Here is a 26,729-nt window from a genome sequence, read left to right on the forward strand (position 1 = left end):
GCTGTGTTACAGTTCCTGTACTGCTCTGCAATCCATCACCTCCTCTATCAGGCAGAGTGGTTTTGGTCCCTTCAAGCTGGCAGGCATGTGGCCAGCTAAATGTCATCTCTGTTGTAATGTTCAAACCATCACAGACTTAGCTATCAAAATGTCAATAGTATTTCTATTCTTCTAATACATCTCCTCTTCCAAAAGATCTTGAAGGAAAAAAATTCATTGCTTCTTGTGTCTTTGATCCTTGCAGCTGTGGGTTCTCTCTGCTCTCTTGTTTTGAGACTTCAGAAGAACATATGAATTTTCCCCTTGCTTAGCATGATCTTTGTCTGGTGACTGCAAAGCTGAGCCCTTGAAAAGGACAGAGAAGAAGAGCAGCTGCCTGGCTGTGAGAAATCACTTTGGCTGGCAGTTTGTGAAAGAACACAGCCTGTTGACTGGTAGTGATATAAATATTCAGAACTGGATTGACAGTATACAGGACATAAGCCTGCTGGGAATAGTGAAATTGAGACCTGACTTCTTTCTTTCCTCTTTACTCCTTTTGTGAAGGCATGAAGGGTGTCCAGCAGGCAACGTGTTTTTTTCATTCCCCAGCCTAAGCCCTTAGAGGACAAATGGAGCTGAGTGGTGAGGAGATTTTATGGGTATTGTTTTCCACTTGGTTTCAACTTCTGCAAACAAAGCTAGAGACGGTAAGTGAATATTCTGTAGATAGCTTGCTGGACCTGCCTAAAAGTGCTGAGTCTCAAGGCAGCTCTTGCTTTTCCTGAGCCCAAGACAGGCTGTGCTAATGACCGAGTGCTTTGGTGTTGGCTACAATGGATTTTTTTTTTTTTTTTTTTTTTTTTTTTTTTTTTTTTTTTTTTTTGGGGGGTGGGTAGCTCACTTCATTGGTTCTCAGTGTGAGACTTTATGCAAAAAATAATTTCAGAGATGGTGAAGAAGCAACTCTCAGTGACAGTTAGGGGGCTGTATTTAAAAGCTAATTAAGATGGTGACATCAGTACTGTGGAATGTTACTTGCAGTCAGATGTGGACAAAGAGAGCAATGATTCTACTCCAAGACATAGGCAATTACAATAAATTAAAAAAAAAACCAACAAAAAACTAATACAAATTTTCTATGGTTGTTCAGTATACGTATTCCAAGAACTTTAAAAACTGCTCGTTTGAACCTGTTTAAATTTGTTCACTCTTGCTTCACATGAAACCAGTAAGATTACTCGGAATCACTCATAATATCCAGATGGGGTAAATATTAGAGCTAAGAAGCTGCAATTCTGCTGGTGAACAGCTGATGACAGGACCAAAAACTGCATCAGGTCTGAGTTTTTCTCAACAATACAGACTAGAACCTTCATCTGTTTGTGTGTATTAAGTAGCTGCATGTGAAGCAGAACCATTTTGTCTGTGGCCTCATAGTATGCCCTTTATTTCCCTTCCCCCCTCCTCCCTTTTTTGGGGCATTTTTGTGTACGCAGCAAGAGCGCACCTGAGACAAGCTCTGAATAATCTGCAGGCAGAAAGCATAGTAGGGAAAATGCATGAATGGAAAACTACTACGTGAAAAAAAACCATGAGTGACTTTTTTCTTTGTTCTTATTGACACATGCCATTTCTGCTTCACATTCTTACGTTGCTGAGAAACCCTGTCATGTGCAAACAAAAACAGCTCATGCAGTATAGAGCTGAGTGTGTGCAGAATGTAAAGAGGGAGATACTTGTAGTCAGCCTGCAAGAGCTTGCCACGTTACTTCAGTGCACACAAAAAGTTACTTATTTTTGGCACCACTTTTACCCCCATGAGAGGCAACATTTCTACAGCTAATATTATTTGATGTCAGAAAGTTTTTCTGGAGACTTTAATCCCATATTCTTAAGTAGTAAACAAAAAGCTAGTGTTAAGTTATGAATTACATTCCAAAGCGTCAGTCAATATTGTATTAAATTTCAGCATGTGGGCTTGCTGTTATATTGTACAGTCTTAATCAGAAGCACCTGACTCACATTTGCTGAATATCTCTGTATACCTTTGAAAAGGCAAGTAGCAAGATTTAGTAAATTCTTGCAGAATTTCTGTAGTTAATGAATGTCTTACAGATAATATAATTAGATCTTGCAGTATCTTTAACATATTGTTTTCTGTCCACTTTTTATGTTCTGTCATCACTTTATTAACTCTCAGAATGAAAAATAAGAGGTTTATTTGTGGGTTCTTTTTTGAGCTGTTCACCAATATTTTCTCAGCAAGGGTCGAGTCTGTCCTTCAACTTTTAGAACTGTACCCTTAACCAGGAAATGCTAAGACTGCAGTATTATATCTGAAATAAAAATTTGGTCCCAGTGGTGAAATAACAGGACATTTTCTCAGCCAAAAGCTGCTTAGTCAGACAACCTGAGAATAAGGGACTGGCTATATTTGTATTGCTGCACTGACATTGCAAGGCTCAAACAAAGAGGGCACAGCTGGCTCAGGATACCTCAGTGAAGATGCTTGCAGCCATGAAGCACTGTCAACAGTAAGATGGTGGGAGACAGATGACAGTGGACAGGCTGCCGTGAGGGTTTCCTGACATTCAAATCCCCCATTATATCTGCAGGGGTCTTCTGGACTTAATGGGGGACTCATAGCTGTGTTTAATGGGCTCTGACTGATGACTAATAGTGGGGAAAAAAAATCCAAATCATAAAGAATTAGCTCCTTTGTGTTTTTCTTTCTTCCACCCATCCTTGACAGCGTGTAAATGGATTTTCTGTAGCTGCCACCTTTCAGTGGGAAAATCAGCACGGTGTGTTTTTAGATGATTAGTCATTATCTATAGCATTTGTGCTCAGCTCTTAAACTGTAACTGCGTGTGATCAAGAAGTAACAAGGAGACCTTTCAGTTACCAAGTGAGAATTCTTACTGGTGTGTCTGGTGGAAAAAAATTGCCCCAGTGCTGTTCATCCCCAAGGCAGTGACAAGACATAGCCACACCTAATGGCTCCTAGCCATGGTGACCTACCAGGCTCTGGACACTTATTTTCTGCAGCCTTCTCGACTATCTGGCTTCTCTTTATGCAGCTACACCTGTGTACCCTCAAGCATGCTCTGTAAACTTCATGGAGAGACTGCAAACCCTCATATTTTCTACCTTGTTTTAGCCCACCACGTGCATTTTTAGAAGGCTTCAGATTCATACTAATGATCTAGAATATGCACAACAATGTGTGCGCTTTTTTTTTTTTTTTTTTTTTTAATAAGGCTAAGGAATGTAAAAATGTAGTTTATTTTTCAGGCTTAGCATGTAATTTCAGCTTCAAGGAAAACTCTGTGGAGTATGTTCCCTGATGGCCTGTATCTGCACTCTATTTGCCGAGAGGTTGGCATATGCTATGTCACAGTGTTTGTAGGAAGTGTTGGGTCAATATTTTACTTTTCAGGTCTTAAAAAAAGAATGACTGAGATTCATGAACTGAGAGTACTACTGTCTGTATAAAGAAAAAAAAGAAACCCTTTAACTCAATTAGAAAAATATGCTGTCCGTATCAACAGTATGCCCTTACTTCAGTGAGACTGTAAGGCAGGAATGGAAAAACCCTTTTAATACAGCAAGCATTTTTTTCAGAGCTGAAGAATCTGAGAAGATTTGGACATATAAAGTATGTAGCCAGATGCAGCCATCAGCTTCTTCCAAAAGCCCAGTATGGCTGTGCATCTAAGCTGTGGCTATTGAGAAAATGCAGATATTAATTTTAATTGGTGATTTCTACCAGGGTGTCTATGGGAAGAAATCACCCCAATGCTGATTTTAAAAATGTGCTTTGGTGGGTGAAAATATGTGAAGGACAATAAGGGATGGAAAAGAGAAACCTACTTTCACAGGAGTCTGAATGTATGGACAATTTAAGCTCTGGTTTTTTGCTTAGTATATGTGAAATATTTGAGAGAACTTTAAATGGCATATTTCTTGCAACCCAATAAGCTGCTTGGGCTCTGACAGATGTGTGAAGTTTTAAAAAGGTGCTATTATAGAAAGCTTATCTGTTGTTTGCCAGTTGACTGGCTGAGAAAGAAACGTCATTTCAGCACTCTGCAGAGCATGACTTAAGATATTCAGAGCTGAAAAAAAAGGCTTCTTATGACTGTTTCTTCCCTGGTGTATGCTTGTATATCCCTTTTTGCAATGATTCAGATACTAGTGCTTCATTGGTATAAGGATATAAATGTTGGCAGCCTACATAGAATGAGTGACGTGTAATATATATATAAAATAACTTTGAGCTGTCATTCTTCCCTGCATTCCTTTCCTTTGTGACCAAGCTGTGTCTGTATGCAGAGAGCAGTATGACATCTTATTATCATCTCTCTTGGCACTGAATAAGAAATCCAGAATCTTGAAATAAACAATAAATTGATTTGGTTTAACTAGGCAACATATAGAAATAAAGTTGATGTTTTCGAAGGTAAGCAAGTAGTAGATAGAAAATTATTTCTGTTCTTTACTACTCTAGAAGTAAGCCAGAAAGAACAGTAAAGAATTTTGGAGTTTAGACTATTGCCTTATATGTGCCTGTTGACCTGAGTGGAAAGATTCTCTGAGGATTTGTGATGATCTGGAGTCTAAGACTGTTTTAAGGAAACAAAGTGTTTTAAGGAAACAAGCATCAAAAGATGGAAATAACTATAGTGGAAAAGGGGAAATCGATGTGGACAAAAGGGAATGAAGTAAAAGTGTTGAAGTGATGTCAGAAATTGATCTGAAAAAGTTTTTCTTTTGAGGATTTGGATGTATTATTTTAAAAAAGAATTTGACTCCTCCTGTGGAAAACAGAAGTATTTAGTAAGTTATGGCTAGGGGTTGGCTATTGTTCCTTCCCCAGAGGAACTTATTTGAACCTTTTGTTTTATTGTGGGAGGTTGCCAAGCATTCTTTGAGCTCAGCATTAATATAGCAAAGAAAGTTTGTGGGTGCAGAGAAGGCTTTTTCCTCAGAAAAATGTGATGACTCAGAAGTGGCATCAGCAGTGGTGACTCCCAGTCTGGGTCAGAGTTACTCAGCATTATTGTCTGAATGGACTAAATCTATTCCCTGACACCATTTTCTGAGATCTGATGGTGAAGGCTCAAACTGGAAAAGGTTCTGCTGAGGCTGTCTAAGGGAAGGGTCTTTTGTGAGCTAATAAATACCACAGCTGACTGAAAGATGACAACACATTCCAGTTTAGGATATTTCTTTTCAAAGCTGTTGTGTGATGGCTACCCAATAATAGTAGAGAAATGAAGAGGCTGCTCCAGCCTCACTCTGTTGGACTTGCCTCTATTTGCATTTACAGTTAGTAATTTGGCTTTGCCAGAAGAAGTATATTAACACGGGCAAGCATAAAAAGATAGAAAAATCCTGTCAGCAGTTCTGTTCAATCAGTCTAAATTACATGGATTAATTAATCTAATCGAGGATTGCTGGTTTATTGTGGCTGAGGGTCTGGCCAAAATAAGTGCAACATGTAGCGCAATTGCAATGTGCCTTCAATTAACAGAAAATTAGAAACACTTGTAATTGCTATTATATCTGGTAAATAATTGAAATAGACTGAATAGACTCATTCATTTCTGTTTGAACTCCATCTGTAAGGAGTGTCGGCAGATTTTCTGAATCAGATACGTAAAATGTCTGTGAAAGCTTTTGTGCAGCCATGAAATGAAGCATTTAAACATGGGAGATCACCCAGAATTTTGATAGCATGAAACAATGAAGTAGTAAAACACTCTTAGTACCCTACAAAGTGGTTATAATGGAAGTAATTACCCTGGTTGAAAATTGCTTCATGGACAATTTAAGATGGGTTTCTTTATTTGGGAAGTTATTGATGTTAATTGTACAGACAAAGGAGTTTTGATCAAAAATTTTGGAAAAATATGCTCATCAGAATCCTTATGAATGCAGCCTCGATGCTGTGTAATAACATAGTCCAGTTTGAACTTGAAAACTGCATTTGCATCACTGTTACATTTATGCAGCTTGGATGACTCTAAGAACTAAATGATTGTTGCCTCTAACCTGTCATATCTCAACATGGATATTCCGTGTAATGCCACAATGTTTGTAAAAAACAAACGGAAAACCAAACCAAACTCAAAAAAAACCCCAAACAAAAAAATTCACCATGACCAGCTTATATTAACTGAAGGACTAATTCCCCATTGTTAGCCTTCATGAGTGAAGTTTGTGTGTACAACCCATGCCAATGTAACTGCTGCTTAATAAGAGCTCTGTGCCTCTCTGTATCAGCTTACCTCCTAGGGACAGCTCAAAAGGAAGGAGATTACCTCCTGGGAGCTCTAGGAGAGCAGGGAGACTGTCTATGGACTTAACTGTCTAGGGACACAATTAATTTGTCTATGGGAAAGGTATTTCCAGTAGCTAGCAACAGCTTTTCCTGTCCATCGTATTTGAAAAGTCATGGCAGTCTGGTGAAGTACCTGCTGACTGGAAAAGTCATTAGCCCCGTTTTCAAAACTGGGAAAAAAAGAAGATCCAGGGAACTACAGACAAGTCAGTCTCACGTCTGTGCCTCCCAAGATCATGGAGCAGATCCTCCTGAAGGCTTTCCTCAGACATGTGGATAAGACAGGGGTGATTGGTGACAGCCAACATGGCTTCACTAAGGGCAAGTCCTGCCTGACCAATTTGGTGGCTTTTTATGATGGGGTCACAGCATCAGTGGACAAAGGCAGAGCAACAGATGTCATCTACCTGGACCTGTGCAAAGCATTTCCATGTGATATTCTGATCTCTAAACTGGAACAATATGGATCTGATGGATGGACCACTCATTGGATAAGGAACTGGGTGGATGGTTGCACCCGAAGTTGTGATCAGTGGCTCAGTGTCCAAATGGCGATGTGTGATGAGAGGTGTTGCTCAAAGGTCAGTATTTGGACCAGTGCTGTTTAACATCTTTGTTGGCAACATGGACAGTGGCATCCAATGCATACTCAGCAGGTTTGCTGATGACACCAAACTGTGTGGTGAAGTCAACACACTAGAGGCAAGGGATGCCATCCAGAGGGACCTTGAGATTTGAGAACTGGACTTGTGCAAATTGCGTGAAGTTCATCAAGGCCAAGTCCAAGGTTCTGCACCTGGGTTGAGTCAATCCCATGCATGAATACAGAGTGGGAGGAGAAAGGATTGTAGACAGCCCTGAGGACTTGGGGGTGGTGGTGGTTAAACCAGAAGTTTAACATGAGCCATTGCTGTGCACTTGCAGCTCATAAAGCCAACACTGTCCTGGGATACATCAAAAGAAGCACACACAGCCTGTGGAGGGAGGTGATTCTCCTCCTCTGCTCTGCTCTTGTGAGACCCCACCTGGAGCACTGTGTCCAGTTCTGGAGTCCCCAGGATAAGAAGGACACAGAGCTCCTTGAGAGCTCCTTGAAAGTGTCCAGAGGGAGAGCCACTAAAATGCTCAGAGGGCTGGAGCAGCTCCCCTATGAAGAGAGGCTCAAGAAGTTGGGGTTGTTCAGCCTGGAGAAAAGAAGGCTCTGAGGTGACCTTGTAGCAACCTTCCAATGTCTGAAGGGGCCCTAGAAGAAAGCTGGGGTAGGGCTTTTTACAGGGGTGTGTAGTGAGAGGACAAGGGGCAATTGTTTAAAATTTGAAGACGGGAGATTTACCCTGGATATTAGGAAGAAATTCTTTCCTGTGAGGGTGGTGAGACACTGGAACAAGTTGCCTAAGGAAGTTGTGGCTGCCCCCTCCCTGGAGGTGTTCAAGGCCAGGCTGGATGGGGCCTTGAGCAACCTGGTTTAGTGGAAGGTGTCCCTGCCCATGCAGGGGATTGGAACCAGATGATCTTTAAGGTCTCTTCCAACTCTAATCATTTTATAATTTCCTCTTTTTTAATTACTATAAACAATTTATAGTTTGAATATGGAGATCAAATATATTTTGCTTTCTATTTTTAGTCTGTTATTTTGTTTTGGGGCAGGTTCAGGTACATACACTGCATGTACATGCTAAGCAAAGGAGACACAGAACAGTGCAAAAAGAGCAAAATGAAAGTTACAAGAGGCTTAAATTTTATTTTGCAACAAAGAAAGGGCAAAAATTATCTATGTCCACTATTGGTGGGAGGAGAGAGGAAATAGAATAATTGATGCAGTGCAGAAATTAACATGAATAATTTAGTCATGTAAGTTAATTTTATTTTTGCTTGTTTTTAAAACAGAAAACATTCAGTTTTAACTCTCTCCATTTGCACTCTGGCTGCACCCTTTGGTACTTTCTGTAGAGGTGCTTTCACTGATCATTTCTATAGATGAGCATTCCACATTTCTTCTTTCTGTCTAGAGATAAATATAAAATATCTTACAGTTATTATATCTTTCAGTTGATTGCCATCCAGGTTAAAAGCATGAGTTACTGAATTTTTAGTTTTATTTAGAATCTAGTGAAATAATTCTCTGCTTAACTTGCTACTTGGTATTTTTTGTGCATGAAAAATATTTGGAAGTGAAGGATTATACCATACAGTGTGCATGACTGTTGTGAATCAAGTCCCTGTTAAAGGGTTTTACCCATCCGTCTTCTGTTCCTATTTAACATAACAAGTATTATATAAGATGACATTTGGAAAGGTCTGGATCTCTTTCAATCATACTTAAGTATTCCTGGATTTCTGGAATCGTGCTAGGGCTGATTCTACAGTCCCTTGGGGCTGTACAAAAATAGTGGGAGAAGACACTTCAGCAAGTTCTCAGGGTTAATTCCTGAAATTCAGGTCCTATCTTTGGGGCTAATTCCTTATGCACCAAAGTATTGCTGTGAAGCAACACAGGCTTACTTCCTTGAGTAAAATTCACTGATGAGAGTTGCTGGATGGTTTTGGCTTCTGTTTAGGCGTGAAGCAATATAAATTGCTTCAGTTTATAAAATATAAACTAGGCCCTAAGTATTTTCAACACTGTTGCAATCTTTTTGCTTCAGTACACAACCAGTAAAATACAACTTAGGAGAAATAGAAACTTAATAAAAAGATTTATTGAAATATTTACCAGTGGAAAGGCCCAGCCTTTGTAATGATGTGAATTACTGAAGCCTGGTGAAAGTTAGTGCTAGATGTAGGAGGCCTGGTAATAAATTGTTTTCCATTTATGAAATTAGAGGAAATATATTTGGCATAAACTGTTTCATAAAAATTTAATTCACATTACTGCCAGACAGCCTGGTTTATCCTGTATGTATTAAAGACAATTCAATTGGTTTTGTACTGAGTGCTGTCAACTTTTTGTCTGAAGTCTGCAACACTTATACACGTGAGTTATTTTGTTTATGTGAATACTTTTATTGAATGCAAACAAGTAAATATATTCAGCATGGAGTCATGGTCAGTGTAAATTCTTCCAATAAGTCATTATAATGCCTGTATTTTTTCTTTATTGTAACAGATGCGACAATTTAAACACATATCAGAAATATATTATAAAAAGTTAATTGGCAGGTATTTCTTCTCAAATGTGTTTTGAGAAAGGACATATCAATTACTAACCATGAAGAAGGCATTAACATACATGAGTGTAAAAACATCAGATTCATGTATGTTGGGAGAAAAAAATTTACAGGTAAACTTGGCTGTGTAATCATGCTACATGTATTTAGGAAGCATGAGGTTTTGTGGTTTTTTAATGACTAAATTTGAAAATATTTTTATTGTAAATGTTGTGGGCCAAATAGAATCTGGTATCACTGTTTATAATCCTGTTGATTGCAGTTGAACTGCATATGTTAAATCAGGTTTCTGCCACTTGACTATCAACAATTTGTTGATTTTTGTTTTACAAATGACCAAATATAAGTCTAGTTGTGACCTAGCACATTTCTCCTGAGTTTACAGTCATCCCAACTAATTTTAGACCATGCTCAGATAATTTGCTGCTTAATGAATTACTTAGAGGAGCAGATTTTGGTTTTCCTACGCATGGGATGCATGGGAACGCTCAAACATATTCTCCCATTGGCCAAAATTCTTGGGCCAGATCTTCCCTGTTAGCTAAATGTGCCTGGATGAAGTTATATAGTGCTTTACACTGCTTAATAAGTTTCACCATTATACTAACTAAAATGTGTTTTGTTGCCTAGGATTTCCTGCTACAACATTGTACTGGATTTTTTCCTAATACAGAGAAAAAAAATGATTCAGGTAAAACCACTGATTTTTATTTATTTATTTATTTTCTTTCGCAAGCCATTGAAGTGTAAGCATTTGGAGACAAACATCAAGTCTTGTAATTGATGTTTTCTAACTGTGCTAACACAGTGTAAAGGGCTTCAGAAGCATCTTTCTGCACCATCTTTCTGTTCCCATTTTATGCCTTACTTTTTGAAATGCAGGAAGCACACCAGCACTAGAAGTGCCTGGCTGATAAACTGATGCACTTTTTATCTGCCTGGAGCCCAACTGATATTTTTTTAACACTGTTGTATCTAAACAGCTTGAATATGTGACCTCATTCCTTAAATATCATCACTTGAACAGCTCTTGTTGCTAAAATAAAATCAGTGTTGATTCTTTGTTGTGAAAACTCCTACAGACCCCTTGACAAGTGCAAACTAAACCACACCTTCTTCTACTATGACAAAAATGATTGCTTATTTGTAGCAATTACAGTGGACGTGTAGCAGCAATGGCAGGGAAGGTATTGCTTCCCTGTTTTTGCAGGGAAAAGTTTGCAGCTTTTATCACGTTCACTTTATGTTAACCTGTGACTATCACCGAGAGGTCTGGCACGTGGAACAAGACAGGGAAATAGACCTGAAAATGAAAATGATCTCGGGAAAGTAAACTGAATGAATAATGTTATCATCTTATACAGATAAGTAGTTTTGAACTACCCTTTATCTGAGGGAAGACTGGAGTTGAGCCAAACTTTCCAGTAAGATAAAAAGAAGCCAGGATCAGCTTTCTCATTTTATGCTGTCTCTTCACGCTCAGAAATAAGCCTCCTGCAATGCAGGCCTGTGTCAGTACTCTGTTAAGTAGAACCAGGATTTTGAAAAAACAAGCTATTCCCTCAGTTCAAACACAACCATGTGTTTCTCTGGAAACAATGCTTTCAAGTTTTTTCCCAAGAGGTGGTATTTGGGAAAACTGAACTTCTGCTGGGAAGCTGCATGTGGACTGGTTAAAAAAAGGCTTAAAATGTTCATCCCTGGAAACCATCTTTGTGGGAGCACTGATGAGCAAATTTCCTGCAAAGTAAATAAAAAAGAAAAAAACGTTCTTATTATAGTGACTGACAATTGTTTAAACAGTCTTTTCAGTTGGTTTCAGTTAGTTCAAAATAGTATTTGAAATGCAAGTCTGACTACATATTTGTATAAATTGTTCTGCAGGTGCATTTATGACTATACATGCCAACTCTGTCACATGTTATGTTTTGTTATTGTTGGCAGGTTCCATAAAGGCCAGAGGAGTCAGAGAGCAGAAAGGATATTCAGGTAACTACCACATCTTTAGCATAATCTAGATCTGTTCCTCAAAAAGCTGACTGTAAATTCTTTTAAATTGTGTTTAATTTTCAGAATATAACCTAATTTACTTTAAATAAGCCTTTTAAAATATAAAGCTTGCATTTAGGTCCGGTCCAGCAAATACTCTTCTACAAAGTCTTCCACTAGATAGGCCACTTTGTGATTATGAAGAGGAATCTATGTACACAAGCACTGCAAAATGAAGAGCTGTTCATTGCTATACAAGCAAATTAGAGTGCTTATGGTTTTATTTGTAGGTGTGAGGGTCAAAAGAAATAGAAATTGGTGTTGTCCTTCAATTACATATTGCATACAACCATGATTTACTTATTGAAAATTTTACTGGATTGAAAGAGATTAAAGAAAGCTCACTATTTTTAATCTTTTCATCCAGTAAAATGAATTGCCATCAGGATCAGTGTATACTTGTCACCTGTTTCTTGAAGCTTAGTATTATTTTCTTAAAGCAAAAGTGCGACCAAGAGCGACAACTTTAATTTTAATTTTTGACAACCAGGTAAAGCATTTACATAAAAATAAAGGACTTCAGTGTAACTTCAGATGCCAAAACTGCATTTTGGGTGGAAAAAAAGGGAAAAAAACCTTGGCTACCATCTCTGGTGATCACAGTAAGTTGTGCAGTTCTGCGGGAGAAAGATAGTAGATGACTCAAGTTGTGAGTTAGCCGGGCACATTTGTGTACCTGCTGGTGAGGTAGGGAGGACTTTGGCACTTGGGAAGGTGAGGGAATTGCTACCTTGGAGAAAGCACTGGGGCTGGGATTCTACAAGGCTTTAAAGGTCAAGAGGAAGCACCTTGAGGCCAATACTGAATCAGGCTGGCAACCAGGGTAACTAAGCCACTATGGGAGTTATGTGCTTATTCTATCTTCTGCCAACAAAACTCCTGCCAACATCTTTTTGTAGTAGATGAAGTCTATTAATTCTGCATGCATACACATCAGCAGAAAGGGTCTGACATTACGCTGATCTAAATGGAACAAAACACAGACGTGAAGAGGGACAGACATCCCAGAGAGGCAAAGAAGTGTGTTGGCAATGTTCCCAAAAGGAAAGGAGAAACATTTCACTCCCATGAAGGCACACTGGGTGTATGTTGGACCAGAGATTCTGAGGGCTGAGAAAGAGAGGTGTGAGATCTTGCGACGAAAAAAAAAATGAAGCATTAAAATTATATCTAGATAATATGGCCATTTTTTTGTTCATATTGCATTAATTTGCAGACTTCTTAACACTCTGCAACACAGAGTAGTCAGGTGCACTGACGCACAGAAGTGGCAGATGGAATAGTGGTAGTGATTTTTAATTACATCTTTGTGATAGTTGGCATAAGAATGAAATTTAAGCTTTCTGATGATTTTATTAGATCTACAAGTGAAAAATTTACAGATTGGAGGAAAGAACTAAAATAGTACTGTGAGGAGCTCCTTAATGAGTGATTTAATGAAGCAGTTAAATCCACTGTAGAACACAAACTGCTTTTAATTGGAAACATTGGACACTTTAATTTTTCTATCAGATGTTCAGAGGAAATCAAATACCCTGTTGTATAAAAAGCAGCTGGGACATGGGGAGAATGGCACTTATATGAGTGCTCTGGAAGAGGTCAATGACAATTTTAATTGATGCTATTTCAGTTCTTGTGGTATGGTGGTAACTAGAATAGACATATCTGAACTGCTTGTTCTTAGAAATATGTGGACTTTATTCAGGACAATCTTCAGCTTAGAATCAAGTACAAAGATTAGATTAATCTGCAGATACAATAAAATGGATGCAATTAAAGATCATTTTATGCGTACGTGCCATTCCATTAATTTCTGAAAAATACAGAAAGTAGCAACATTCACTTGTTTTCAAAGACACAGTTAATAGTTGATATATCTGAGCTAGATAACATTAAAATGCATGTTGCCCTAATATACAGTTAACTAATAAACTATTATACAGTTCTAAAAAATATATTATTAACAACAATTGTTTTTAAAGATTTCTTTCCTTTATTTTTTGTCCTTGCAGAGTGTTTTTATGGCTTATTCATTGCCAGCCTGAGATGAGAGCATGGTCCTGCTAAATCCATCTCTTGATTTCTTTGGTGTCAGTGTTGCATACCATCCCAAACCGAAACTGTATTACTAAAGTAGTGGGAATATGGGCTCAAGTCTGAACCAACTGGTTGTTGGTTTTTTTTTTTTTCCCCAAGATACAGATGAAGATTGCCATAGGGCATTAGAAATTATTATAGGAAATGGAATGTAGTTAATTTTGAAGGAAAAGTATTTCTAAAGTCTATCTATGAAGAGACATCCTGTCATTCATTTTAAAAAAAAAAAAAAAAAAAAAAAAAAAAAAAGGAAAAAGATCTAGCTTTTTTTCTTTGCTGTGGGTTGAGAGTTCATTAGTTTTAGTATCAGACTTTAGCTTGGAGCACTATTCTGCATACTATGCTGATACTATTCTGATACTATGCTTTTCATGTGGCCTATGTTTCAATTAGTTAATTTTGAACATCTTAAGCCTAACTGTTGCAAGCAAGGTTCTTAGTTAATGCTAATTCCCAACACCACGTTGATTTCAATGAAGCATCCTGAATATACTGAAGCTGAGGATTTAATCCAATACCTTTTGCATAAGAAGGTTGGATCTCACTTGAGTGACAACTCTCTTAAATACGTAATATGAACTCTCTTGAGCTTATCTTTACGCAGGTTGAGAAAAATTAAGGATTCCTTCACTTTTCCCAGAAGCAAATATAGATTTCCGTGATCTCACACATTTCTGTGGTTATCTTTTGAAAAGAGTCTAGTCTTACAATATAAAGCTGTGACAAAGTACTGTGGTATTCTTAGACTGAGGTTGTGCTCCTTACACTGCAGAGCTCAGTAGAAGAAAAGCTCCCTCTGGAGAAAAAAGGGGAAGACAATTTCTGTAGGGCTGCTGCATTCCCAGAAAGTGGTCCACGATCCACAGTTCTCAGACTGATGCAGGAGGTTTTCAGATTTATTCTTGTGGTACTTCAGACACTCATGAGCTCTGAGGATTATATTAATAATGGTAACTTTACCTCAGGACAACACCAGTTTCTTTTTAAATGTCCTCTTTCTCCCCTGCTAGTTCATGTTGTTTTCCCAAACTCCTGTCAGTTCAGCTTGTGTTTCTCACCTCATCACAACAGTCCCTGGGCGTGCAGTGGCTGTATTGGGTTCAAACTTCAGCTGAAGAAATGATGGGTTGAAAAACTTTCATTTGTGGGTGGGTTTTTTTGATTAATAGTCATTTGAGGATGAATTCTTAGTCTGCAAGAAGTTTGATCCATGAGGTATTCATAAATGCGGAGACCCAAATTAGTTATTATTCCTTAAATGAATGCCTGGTTGTTTCAGAATACTGTGTAACTTTGGGTAACAGTTTCCTATTTTGATACCTTTATACTATTAGAACAAGCAGAATGAAAAATCAGGCTGCAATGTCAGTCCTCATCATCCTAAAACCACTGAAAACTAGCCCTCAATTTATCTTGCACCAGATTTCAGTCCTTTTGCCTTCAGATTCCCATAAATAACTGCATGTTACTGTAGTAACACTTATGTGCACATGCCTGAGTGAAAAACTGGCCCATAGAAGTAAATTTTGAGTAAGAAGGGAGGGCAGTGCTTAAATGTATATCTAAAATAACAGAACTGAGTCAACCTATAAACACATTCAGTGCAGCAAGGTAACTTGAAATTAGATTTTTCATTGGTTTTCTGCTTGTAAGGGGGATTTTATGGCCTGCTCTTTCTTCTGTCTTCATTTCAAATAGCAGAACTGAACCAAACTGTTAATACATTCAGTGCTGCAAGGTAACCTGAAACTGCATGTTTCACTGTTTCTCTTCCTCATATATTTTTGTGCCAGAGAAAGGGATTTCTTGCCCTTTCCTTTTTGTCTCCATCTTTTAAAATTTCTTTATATTGTGTTTATGTTTAATTTCATTCTTATTCTCCTAACCCTCTCATGTCTGGCCACAGCCCACTCGTACGGACACTTAGGGATGCAGATTCCATTTTGTTCTGCCTGTTTTTTTTTCATCTCCAGCTGCTACTTGGCTTGTCCTCCCTCCCAGGCCTCAAAACACTTCGAGTTTGCTCAGATATCACTCTTGGTTTCTGTGCACAAATTCCCACCTTTCTCATTCGCTGTTTCAAGCTCTTCCCCACAATAACCATCACTGACCAGCCCCAAAACTCACAGCATTACATTGCTTTTCCTGAGAAAATTACTTCATTCAGAAACTTAGACAGGAACAGCCAGCCATTCCTCATACTTGCTGTATTAGATGGCCATTATTTTTGGAAGACTACCACACAGTTTATGGCAGTGTCAGAGTTTCTGTGTAGCAGCACCGAGAACAGTAATAACCGAATGTTATCTCTGGCAGGAATCTTGTGGGTTTCTTATCCAAGTATTGCCAAACCCCAAACCCACCTATCTTGTAAAATCCCATGGGATGTTGCCCCAGGTGATATGGCTACAAACACTGCATAAACATATCCCCCACGCTTCTGTGCACTGCCAGTACTCAGAAAGGATTTTACAACAAATCTATCATGTGCTGACATGCAGCGGAATAAATGGAAATTAAATTGTTCTCTATATTGTGTTATTAACTTCATGGGCAGAATATTTCTTCTGAACTTTTGCAGTGTGGGTTACCAGCACCCAGTTCATCCCTGCTTCCAGCTGACATTTTTGGCTTGTTTGTGGAGTTGGATGAAATCTGATTGAAAAAGGAAACAAAAGCTCATCCTGGCAGGAGGTATTTATAATACCTATGTGTATCCTACAGGGTCTGTGATCAGGTTTGGGGGTTTGCTGTGCTATGCTTGGTTAACAGGAGATGGTGTAATCTTAGAAGCCTACAATTGAGAACTCTCAGATGCATGTGCATTTAGCTATAATGTACTATATAGTGCCTGTACATGCTGTTACATTCTGGTCTCCTGATGTATCTAAATCTAGTATTATGGGATGCTGTTAGCTCACTGGAGATCTTTTTACCCATTTTTGCCCTCAACATATGTATCTATTTACTTGCTTGTAGATCTGCCTTTCAAATAATCTAAAACATCTGTGAGAGAAATCAACTAACTGATAATGGTAGGTAGCAAAAACTGACTGTTCTTTTTCCACTGACCTCTTTCATTTGTTGTTACCTCATTTTCCAAAACACCCCCACACAGCATGTCTTTCATCCACCTGTTGTATTGTCTCTTGTGAACTGTGTGGGAATCAACTTCTTAACATGCCAGTACATTGCATAACACAGGGAGTCTTGGTACTTGACTAGGAAGCCTAAGCACTCCATAGGCTAAACATAAACCTAATTAAAGCAAAACAGCCAGTCAGGCCAGAAACAATATATTTTGCTTTTCTGGTTCACATTTTGCATATCCATTTATCCATCCATCTATCCATATATATATGCCACACACAACTACAAATGCATAAATTCTTAGGCTGGGGGTATATCCATAATTCGAACTAACATTTCCAAGCAGAGAGGAAAACAAAATCTCTAACAGTGTGTTTAAAAATCGCAGTGGTAGGAATGTAATAAAATGTAAAATTCATTTGGTTGCCATAAAAATGATCTAAAATGGGACCAATGTATCATATTCTATGTGTTTATATAGGGGCACCTGATTTTATTGTTAAAGCAGTTCAACTAGCACTTCAGATATATGAAAAATTTGGGAGATGATATCCTGTACTATTTTTAGGAATATGTTCATCTTTACTTGGTTGCAGTTAGACTGATGCTATATGAAGAAGAAAGAATTAACTTGTCTTGGGCTGTTTAAGTCTGAGGGAAGTAAAATTAATAGTTTTAGATTGTGCGAGTTGCCAGTGCTGATCTTTCTGTTCTGTGGGTTAGCAGCTGGAGGTCTAGCCCATTTTAGCATCCCTTTTTGTCTGCTCCCTGCTGTCTTTCCTCTTATCCCACAGTGGGATACATAAATCACTTCTACAAGTTCAGCATTCTGGGGCAGCAATATAAATGGTTTTGGAAAAAAAAAAAATGGTTTTCATTCAAAAATGAAAAAAGTGTCTATGACCAGGGCAGCGAGGCTGAGTATACGGAGGCAGTAACCATCACACACTTTGCTGAAAAGCCAGGTTAGAAGTTTTGATGAAGTATTACATTTATGTAATATAAAAGTTTATATATCTTGGTGTCTTACAGCCTATCTTTTTGTTATATTTGTGAAGAAAAATAAATAATAATCTGCATCAAAGAAAGAGTTGAGCACAACTGTTGAACACCTGTATGAACTTGAAGCTATATATAAACTTCATGTATATAAGAATAAGCTTATATATATGTATAAGAATCAGATGTGCAGCAATATGATGCCAGTGATGATCTGGTGAGAGGATTTGTCTAAAAGAGGCCTGAATTTGTGGATTCCTCTGAGACAGGAGTACAAGGTAAGCATGGCACTTGCCTAAGCGATGGAAAGAGACCACATGAGTGATCCAAGGTACATCTTTTATCAGTTACATGAGCATGAAACTGACTCTATGTGGTCTGTAACCACTCAGCTACTGAGCAAAATATAGGAATTCTTAGATTTAATAGGAACAAGGAGGCTGTCTTCTCAGCATCCAAATAATTTATTTAAAATGGCAATCAATAGGCCTGTTATTTTAAATTAATTCTTTTTTACTAGGATACTTACAAAACAGTATTACACCGTAAGAAATACAACGTGGTGGAAGAATAAATTAAATTGACATTAATTTGGTGGCAGCCTATAAAAATTTATATGCCTTATTGACTTTTTCTTCCTCCAGATTATAGTCTAGGTAAAAGAAAATCCCACTGGCATGGTGTCAAAAAGTTGCTTGCCATCAAACAGGAAGGTTGACTTTCCAGCAGACTACACAGTTGAAGCATTATTTGCTTTTAGTCCTCTAGCAGCAGTCTTTTGAAGCTGCTTTACCAGGTGACATTTTTGAAAAAAAAAAGAAAGAAATAAAAGGAAAAAAAAAAAGAAGGAACTTAAGTTATTTAGATAAAGAAGTTATTATTCACATGAAAAGTCTCAGTGAACAGGGTTTAGGTAAAAATAAAAATTGCAAGTAAAGGGAAATGGAGAGAGAAATAAGTTTCTAAGGGACTACACCTCCTGCCATCTTAGTTCATCTGCATTAGCTTCAGGAAGGTTGTAATGTGCTCCATCCATCAGAGAGATCTCTTCAACATTACAATGGCACAGTGCAAAATTTACAAGAACTCCACTGAACAAATTTAACTGGATTTATCTTGTTTCTGCTCCTTTTCACAGGATATGTCAGAGATAATTCAGCCTACAGATTTTGTCTCCTCTTTTTCCCTGTCCTTGCTCTGTCTACAACACTTAGAAACTAGTTTCAAAACCAGTAAAACTCGCAAATTCAGGTGTCCTATAGCTTCAGGCCTTATATTGTTTGCATCTCTATCCTGGAATATTTTCATTTGTTCCCACATCTTTCTTTTCGTCCTTTTTAGTTTTGTCATCTGTGTAAAAAACAGACAGACTTGTAAAAACTACATACTAGCTGGTGGCTCCCAAATGGAATGGAAACATTCTCCCAGCTCCCTTTACACAGGAGAGCTCAGCAGCTCTCTGTAATTTAGCTTTTTTTACAAAACTACCAGGAATTTAATATCCTTGAATATTCTGCCACTGCCACAGTTAGCCAAAAGTGTCCTAAGTGTTTAAAAGGTGGAGTGTTTTATGAGGGGAAAGCTGAGGGAGATAAAGGGCTTCAGTGAATACTGAGAAAGCAGAGTAGTCATGTTGAAAATTTTTTTAGCTGTCCTATCTTTGTCTGACCCAGATAAAGGAAGGGCTCCCTAAATGCTCATAACAAAGAAGCAGCAGTCACAGTCTTGGTAGTGTCTTCCAAAGCTGCCATATCTTCTGTCAAAAATGCACCCTGGCCCTAGAACACCACCATGACTCAAAGGAAGACTCCAACTGCTGTTAGTCATGTAAAAGCAATTACAAGACAGAAGTTATTTAGAAAAGTGCTAGAAGATGGTGGGGTGGTACCTGTCAAATGTGAGTCATTTAAAATCAGTACCCTTGCTTACAGTGTGAACTTTGCCTGTATATTTAAGTCCCAGTAGCAATGCCACGAACTTTCTCTACAGTAATGGTGAAAATGCTGCTACTATCCATCTGTTTATTCACTGGGCGTATTTGGCAGCCAAGTGAATAACCAACCTGACTGTTGGTTACCAGGCTTTTTCTTTCCTAAGTGGGTAAATACCAATGCTGAAAAAGAGCAAAAATTGATTTATAATTTAAATTATATGCACTTTTCCTTTTTAAAAGCAAACCAATTAAAATTCCAAATTATTATATCTTTTAAGAATTCCTAAATTAAAAAAAAAACAAACAACCTATTAAAATAATGTAGATAAAACCCTGTGATTTCAGACAGTTCATTCTTCCTATAATTCTAGTCACTGAGCTAGTAGCAATGCTAGCTCAACATCTGGAATCATAATGGTGGAGCTGCCATATCAGCTCTTGCCACCTGAGTACATTTCTCTCAATTAGTTTGTTCAGCTAATTCAGGTCTGTCTCTTGTACATTCCAAGTTAAGAAATCAGAGGCTGAGCACCCCTAATTTAGAGAGAGACTTGATGCTCTGAGACTCACACGTGCCATCCAAGTTCTGTTTCTGCTCTAAAACAACACTTGTAAAACTATTCTGTCTGTGCTCTTATTTGCATTGTAATGAATAGATCCTCCTTTCTTCACTCCCTGGGAACTGAACATTGCCAATATGACAGTACTACGCATCCATGGGCCTTCTTCCTTCCACTAATGGCCATACACACAGGGAAAAAGCACTACTGGTTCATGACTTCAATTACTGCTCTCAGGATGTTCACATAAAACAGAGAACTTTAATAAAACATTTTAAAAATTAAAAAAAGGAAAAGCATTAAGGCTGAAAAGTTTGAATTTGTACATACCCATGGGTATAGATTTAAGGATGCTGGGATCTAAACTTGATACTGATTTTAAGCATTCCTGGTTAAAAGAAAAGTAGGAGGGGAGAACATTAATTAGAAAAACTAGTTAGGATCCTACCTTGATCTGTTTACAAGAGGTATTAATAGACAATTTCTTCTGTGTCTAGGTCAAACAAAGCTGGCAGTCCTTTTGTTCCTCAGGACTGTGAAGTATTATAGCCAAACTGGTAAGTGAATAATTTAATTGTATTTCTTGACAGGGTTGAAGAGTAGCAATATTAAGCCTGAAGTGGGCTGTGTTCTGGGTAATTTGAAAAATGTTTATCATTACTTCTGATTCCTTAGAAAATTTTAGGAATGCTCACAGAGAGTCTTCACATTCTTGTATGTGAAGTGACCTGATGAATTTAGAAAGTGGTATTAAGAACAGTTTAAAGTAGCTCATTCTGTCACATTCCCATGACTTTGTTTTCCTAATACATTATTACTAATATGTAACTTGATTCAATTTGGTTATTAATATATTATGTCATTGTAATACTGAAAGGTAATTATTTTTTCTTTGTTCTCAATTAAGAACTTTTCTAACTGCCTGCATGCTCCCTCAGAGTGTCTAAACTTTTCTCTTGCCTACCCCCCACTGGACTGGAGGAAAGGACTTCAAGGAAAATATTTTCCTTCAAGGAAAAGCTGGCAGCCCACAGCTTAGCCAGGGGTGTTCTGGCCTGGGTTAGGAACTGGCTGGAGGCCCCCAGAGAGTGGTGCTGAATGGTGCTGATCCAATTGGCAGCCGCTCACCAGTGGTGTCCCCCAGGGATCAGTGTTGGGCCCGGTTCTGTTTAATATCTTAATTAATGATTTAGATGAGGGGATTGAGTCCACCATTAGCAAATTCACAGATGACACTAAGCTGGGGGGAAGTGTGGATCAGCTGGAAGGCAGGAGGGCTCTGCAGAGGGACCTGGACAGGTTGGAGAGTTGGGCTGATTCCAACGGGATGAGGTTCAACACGGCCAAGTGCCGGGTCCTGCACTTTGGCCACAACCACCCCATGGGGAGCTCCAGGCTGGGCACAGAGTGGCTGAGAGCAGCCAGGCAGAAAGGGACCTGGGAGTCTGGATTGACAGGAAGCTGAACATGAGCCAGCAGTGTGCCCAGGTAGCCAAGAAGGCCAATGGCATCCTGGCCTGTATCAGGAACAGCGTGGCCAGCAGGTCCAAGGAAGGGATTCTGCCCCTGTACTCAGCCCTGGTGAGGCCACACCTCGAGTCCTGTGTCCAGTTCTGGGCCCCTCAGTTCAGGAAGGAGATTGAGGTGCTGGAGCAGGTCCAGAGAAGAGCAAGGAGGCTGTGAAGGGATCCAGCACAAGTCCTGTGAGGAAGGGCTGAGGGAGCTGGGGGTGTTCAGTCTGGAGAAGAGGAGGCTCAGGGGAGACCTCATCACTCTCTACAACTCCCTGAAAGGAGGGTGTAGCCAGGGGGGGGTCGGTCTCGTCTCCCAGGCAGCTATCAGTAAGACAAGAGGGCATGGACTTAAGCTCTGCCAAGGGAGGTTTAGGTTGGATATTGGGAAAAAATTCTTCACAGAGAGGGTGACAATCAGACATTGGAATGGGCTGCCCTGGGAGGTGGTAGATTCTCCATCCCTGGATGTTTTTAAGAAGAGACTGATGTGACACTCAGTGCCGTGGTCTGGTAACCAGAGTGGTAGTGGATTAAGGGTTGGACTTGATGATCTCAGAGGTCCTTTCCAACCTGGGTGAGTCTCTGATTCTGTGTGACATGGTTTAGTAGTTAGATTATGGTGTTGGTCAAAGGTTGGACTGGATGATCCTGGAGGTCTCTTCCAACCTAAACCATTCTGTGATTCTGTGATTTCATTTATATCCACGCTATCTGCTTGTTGGGAACTTGTTAGACCTACAAGTTATGAAGCCTTTGGTGGGCTCAGTATTTAGATAGCTGTTCATCCAGAAACATAGAAATGCTACAGGAAATGTTTGATGATTTTGCACAGAAGTTTTATCTCTCTTCAGTATAAACCATATCTTCTTTGAGTGTGGAAGGACCCTGCTCTTTAGGGTCCTAAATGTCTGTAAGATATAAAATTGATATCTTAACTGTACATTTTCTTTTAAGACCTAGAGGTTCTTTGCAAGACGGATCAGTCACACCAAAGTCCAACAAAGAGTGGATTCCAGCGCAGTGTTAATGATGGGAATTCCTCAGCACATAGTCTCATTTGCTGGAAGGCACTGTGTATATTGTCAGTCCTTACTTCAATTAATTTCAAATGCTGGAATATTTTAATGGTGAGCAAATATGTTCTTTATGACTATTGTAACATCATTTTAATATTATGCATCAGCTTTGGTTCCTTTTAAATAAGCTTAAACAAATCAAGATGTGGCCTAGGAAGAAATGACCTGGATGTAGGAATTTAAAGATACACCTAATGGCAGTTGGTCTAATATTTAGAGCTGTCCTTAAACCACTCTCATTGATGCAGTTGTACTGGCTCAGCACCTGGCTCATTGGCTGAAGGAAGTTTTAAATAATGGTTTGTGACAGATCTGAATCAGCACACTCTATGCTAACATGGTTATTAGGACATTTACTGTGGAAATGGACTGTTTTGATTTATAAAGATAATGCTGTGGGGAACTGAAAAGAAAAAAAAGGGAAAAAATTGGCTCCATATACATTGGCCTAAGGGATGTTAGAAACAATACCAGAATAGGAAGTGCCTGAAATGCTAATAAACATAAAAGGTTTAAAAACCTACTGTCAAGAAAATGTTAATTATTGCAGAGACCAAGCTGAGTGGCAGACCCCACAGAAGATTCTGATAAAACTATACTTGATTCAGTTACCATCCAGAGGCAGTAATCCCTCTGTGATAGTGCTTTAACACTTTTCCCTCCAAATGCTGCCTTTATATTAATAAACTGAGCAGTGATTTTGTCACAATATCCCCCCTACTAATCCTGAAAAGAGTACAGCAGGTGTTCAGACAAAGACAAACCTGCTAAATGAAGATGCTTGATGCCCAAGGCACAGCCATAACCCAAAACAGCAGAATTGCAGAGTTTTATTCTTCCAGAGATAAAGACATGGTGCCTGAAACCTTGAGGACTGTACTTTGAGCTTAAAAGGAGAGACAGAAATCAAATCTTCCTTGCTACTACAACTCCACTTTTTAAAACTGCTATTTGAGACCAAATGTTTTTCTTGTTTGATCCCATTGTGAAGTGATAATATTGCATTTGTCCCATAGCAATTATTTTCCTAGTCTATGTATGCTGTGATATCGTATTAGTTCTGTGTAAGATCAAGCAGAAAGTCACAGTGGACAGAAAAAATCCAACCAGTCCATAGCCATTCTCAGCTCTGCCATGGAAATTCAGAAACATGCCAGCTGGTGTTTCTCTGTCATGTGCTGAATGTGTTTCTCCTTAAGGTTGCTACATGAAACACCTTGTGGAAAATAATTTTGTAAATTAACTCATTGCATATCTATACAATCCTCCTATGTGTTGACAATTTTCAAGTAAGAATTGTAAAATGTATTTCTGAAGAGCTAAAAGAAAGGGTGTTTTGCAGTATAGTGCAGTATAGTACTGGAGAGCAGGATTTTCCTCTCGCTTGTTAATTTGACTTGCTCAGGCAATCTGGAACTCCCTTCCTGTTTCCCTCCAAGACCTTTAGTCACTTCCTTTCTCTAAATAAAAACCCCTTTCATTTGTCTTTAACTGACGATGGATTCTTTTACAAGCACTCTGATAAAATTAGCCAAATTATTTATAGATTTTTCCTATTTGTAGGTGACCAGAAATCACTGCAGTTAGATGTGTCAAAATTAGTTTCAGTGCTGTGACTACACACAGAATTTTATGAATTTTTAAAAGTACCTTGTTGCCTCATAGTGTATTATAATGGGATGCTAAAATTGCGGTTTCTCATTTAACCAAGAGATGCAAAAAGTAGACTAATTGGTGAAATGATAAAGACTTTATTAAACAAAATTATTTTTATTTGCTATACAAAAAAGTGCATATTTACAATAAAAATATAAAAGTATAGTCACATTCCTGTTATGTAGCAAATAAGTACATAGAAACCCTGGATTTTCATTTAAGTAAAGTATTTCAGGCCCAGTCATCTACTGTGTACAGGGTAAGATGCCACTGAAGATTACAGACCTCTATTCATGGACAAGGTGATTAAATCTGGCCTGGATTTTTTCTCAGATAAAAGCCATTACCAGGTTGTTACTCACTTCTTAATGCAATTTAGTTTATTAAACTCCTTTGAAGAGTGACAATGTTCTGAGAATTTACCTTACCCAGAACTGAGTGCTCTCCCCATATACATTCTCCAAACTGACTAACTCAAATTTGACTCTCCAGATTGGTATGGAAACAGGAAGGATTGTTAAGATTTTCATTGTTGGGGCTTACACTGTGGCAGCCGCTGTGAGGGACTGGGTAGACAAGGCAATCCGTAAGTGAAAAGAAGACTGAAGGTATCAGTTTATGTCTTAAATCCTGAACAAAAATGATTACTGGTTTGGTGAAGTGCTGGTACTGGAGTTAGAGCAGAGATCCAGGGATGTTGGTCCTCCATGTCAGGACCCACCATGACCAGAGCAAAAATCTGATAGAAATTCAGGGATAACTGACATGGAGGTGAAGTTGAAAGTTGGTACCAAGGCTGAGGCAAATGTCAGGTTGCACTCTGTCCTAAGTAGTATAATACAGATTTCAGTAAGGATGATGGGAGCCACTGAGCTTGTCCTGCCTTTATTAGTGTACATATATACTGTGGATATGTATATATTGTGTATATATCTGTACACTGGCTGTATACAGATGTAAAGATAAAATTAGGAACAGAATTTCTCCAAAACTTCCATGTTGTATATATTTAACAATACCTGGAATTTATTCCATCCATCCTACTGCCACTGTTATACCCCTTATATGAATGTGTATATATATATATACACATACATATATATATATATATGAAAATAATGAAAATAATTTGTCAACAGAAGATACAAAATCTCCAGAGAAAAGACTGAAGCGTAAAGACCTCACAGGTTGTTTTCATCTCCAATAGGGTAACAGTGCTGCCCTCACAGGACTTATAAAAATACTTTTCACATTCCTTCTACTAATTTCCGGTAGAGATACAGATATCTTGAAAAAAAAAAAAATCTGATCTGGAACTTCTTGTGCCCAAACTTTGACCAGACTGGGTGCAGGGAAAGGCTGCTCAGAGGAACATGGGAATGGGACTGCTCACCAGAACATTGATCCCTGCACTGACTGTGACCTGTGTAGCAGAAGGGAAGTCATGGGAGAATTGTTCCTGAAGTTCTTGTGTCTGTACTTGCAGTTTGCTTGCTCTAAATGTTTTCATGAACTGGTCTCTTTATACCAGCACACGTGGGAGAATAATTCAGCCCTGGGTTAAATATCCATTGTAATGCTGGAGAAATATTAAATACAAGATCATAATCCCTTTTGGCCTTACTGTGGTAGCTGTGAGTGGAAATTGCATCCAAAGATAGACCATTTTAGTTACGTTCAGTGCTACCCTAAGGGCTTTGGCCAATGTTCCACCCCTGAGCAGGAAGCAGGAGACTGCACCAGTCTAGCACAGAGACACACGCCAGTTTTTGCTTTGGAAACAAGCTGCCATTTTTTTCCTGCACAAGATGCTTGAATTCCAAGTTTTAGAGAGATGGTTAAATCTGTTCAGATGGCTGCTTTAAACTCTTACCAGTAGTTAAACAAGTTTGTCTCGTCAGAAAACGTCTCCTCTCTGGTTTTTTTTCCAGACATAGTAAAGGTTTTTTTCAATCATGTTTTGATTACGACAGCCATGCTCCTCGGAGGAAACCGCTGACTGGCCCCGCTTCCCACCCAGGGAGAGTTATGTTCCTGCTTGCGCCGATCTCCGGGATGCCTGAGGAGAAGGAGCAGAATGGGGAAGGAGCCTTCCCGCGGTGCGGAGACCCTTCACTCACATCAAGAGTGAGAAATCGCCCCGTTAACGGGTGGGGCTGGGGGAAGGGAAGGGCGGCGAGCTACGCCTTCACAGACCCGTCTCGCAGGCACCCCTGGCAGAGCGAAGCTAAGGCCCAGCTCCGATCCCCACTCCGATCCC

General features: G+C 38.9%; 1 long non-coding RNA gene across 1 annotated transcript; it reads left to right on the plus strand.

Annotated features, from left to right (window-relative positions):
- Positions 1–326: 326 nt before the first annotated feature.
- LOC139794600 (uncharacterized) lies at positions 327–25,563 on the plus strand. The gene is made up of 6 exons (XR_011725190.1): positions 327–689; positions 11,440–11,484; positions 16,223–16,335; positions 16,621–16,676; positions 20,721–20,780; positions 24,962–25,563. It is a non-coding gene; the product is annotated as an uncharacterized lncRNA (long non-coding RNA).
- Positions 25,564–26,729: the final 1,166 nt, after the last annotated feature.

This window comes from Heliangelus exortis, chromosome 3, assembly GCF_036169615.1.
Source record: "Heliangelus exortis chromosome 3, bHelExo1.hap1, whole genome shotgun sequence".
NCBI classification, from domain to species: domain Eukaryota; kingdom Metazoa; phylum Chordata; class Aves; order Apodiformes; family Trochilidae; genus Heliangelus; species Heliangelus exortis.